The following is a 1,743-nucleotide window of genomic DNA, read 5'->3' on the forward strand; positions in this document are numbered from 1 at the left end:
TTGCTTCTATCCCTTAAAAGTCATCTAGTGGAACGGAAGTAGGTCTGTCGTACCCGTTAGCTTCTCACAATGGTGTGTGTGTGTGTGTGTGTGTTGGCACTCCGTCGCTTACGACGACGAGGGTTCCAGTTGATCCGATCAACGGAACAGTGTGCTCGTGAAATTAACGTTCAAGTGGCTGAGCACTCCACAGACACGTGTATCCTTAAAGTAGTTCTCGGGGATATTCAGCGTGATACAGTGTGACAAGGCTGACTCTTTGAATTACAGGCACAACAGAAACAGGAAGTAAGAGTGAGAGAAAGTTGTGGTGAAAGAGTACAGCAGGGTTGGCCACCATCCCCTACCGGAGCCTCGTGGAGCTTTAGGTGCTTTCGCTCAATAAACACTCACAACGCCCGGTCTGGGAATCGAAACCGCGATCCTATGACCGCGAGTCCGCTGCCCTAACCACTGGGCCATTGCGCCTCCACTTTCACAATGGAGACGTCAGTTAAATGAGAATCACCAGCTATTTGGACCCTGTAGAAGTATCTGTAGCTTCAGATGTGTGTGAGCAGTCTTTTCTCGGACCCACTTTGCTCACCCTGCAGACAAGTACAGTCTATGTGGACCCTGAAGGTGGGCTGGTCGTCCTTGATGTGAGATACAGCAGTGAGGCCTTCAGGCTGATCGGACTCTACGCACCATGCGCTAGAGGTTTCCAAACTGACTTTTATCGGCGCCTATAGGGCTTTCTCATGACGTCGAAGACATTAGTGGTGTGAGGGGACTTCAACGCTATTGTTGACACTCGCATCGATAGCATCGGCTCGATTTCAGCTAGCAGACCGTTACAGGCTTGAACATCCGAACGTGCCAGAGTGGACCTGGATGAGTGGCGACAGAAGGTTCAAGTGGCCTTTCGAAAGAAGAAAAAGTTCTACTTACGTTTTACTGGAGAGGTCGGCGCCGATCTCGCCATTCACTCGTCGGCCCCTCCCCTTTCCTCCCTCTCTAAGTATTTTGGCAACTTGTCCAATTTCCTGATTGATTTCGGGTGCCAAGCCTTCAGCTGCCTGAATGTTTCTTCGCCAATCCAGGCACATCTTTCCTTATGTCCCTCCAGTTGTTTATAAAGTCTTGTAGTGTGGTGTGGCAACACTACGCCCCTGATATAGTCGTCTCTCGTATCGAACTCGATCAACACAAGTTCGCTTTTCATGTCATCATCATAATAATTTTGTTTCCCTTTTTTTTCCTTTTTCTTTTAAAAATCTCACCGAGCTTGTTTATGTCAATTTCGATATTTTCGGTTGCCAATTCGGCAACCGCTGAAATTTTTTTCGCCATGTTTTCACTCTCAACGAGTGACTCCTTTTGCGAAATAAATTCAATTGGCATAATAATATTTTTCCCACGCAAACTGGGAAACCTATGAAAAAATATTTTTTAAGCTGTGAAAAAAAATGTTCTCCAAAAGAGGACAAAGATGTTTCAAATCCCACCCCCGTTCGGGGGGAGGGGCACAGAATAATCTAAAAAGACTATTCACTGTATTTTTTTGGCAATAAAATTTAAAAATAAGGATGTCGCAATGGTCAACAAAGTCAATGTATATATTTTTGAAATATTTCCCGGTAAAACCGGGGAAAAAATGGTTCAACTGTTCAGTAATGGCAATCCTTCACGGAACAACTGCGATAACAATTATAAAAAATCCAACAATGGCAGCAAAAATTCTTACCGTCAGGCAGAAAAAAA

The 1,743-nt window shown here is 45.1% G+C and overlaps 1 protein-coding gene across 1 annotated transcript in view; it reads right to left on the reverse strand.

Annotated features, from left to right (window-relative positions):
- Positions 1-1,053, reverse strand: part of LOC106867755 (chitin synthase chs-2) — a 42,142-nt gene extending 41,089 nt beyond the window's left edge. The window contains exon 1 of the mRNA XM_089339797.1: positions 931-1,053. The gene's annotated coding sequence lies outside the window, so the exon portion shown is untranslated. The remainder of the gene's footprint in view (positions 1-930) is intronic.
- Positions 1,054-1,743: the final 690 nt, after the last annotated feature.

Source organism: Octopus bimaculoides, chromosome 22 (assembly GCF_046866305.1).
Source record: "Octopus bimaculoides isolate indiv1 chromosome 22, ASM4686630v1, whole genome shotgun sequence".
Lineage (NCBI taxonomy): Eukaryota > Metazoa > Mollusca > Cephalopoda > Octopoda > Octopodidae > Octopus > Octopus bimaculoides.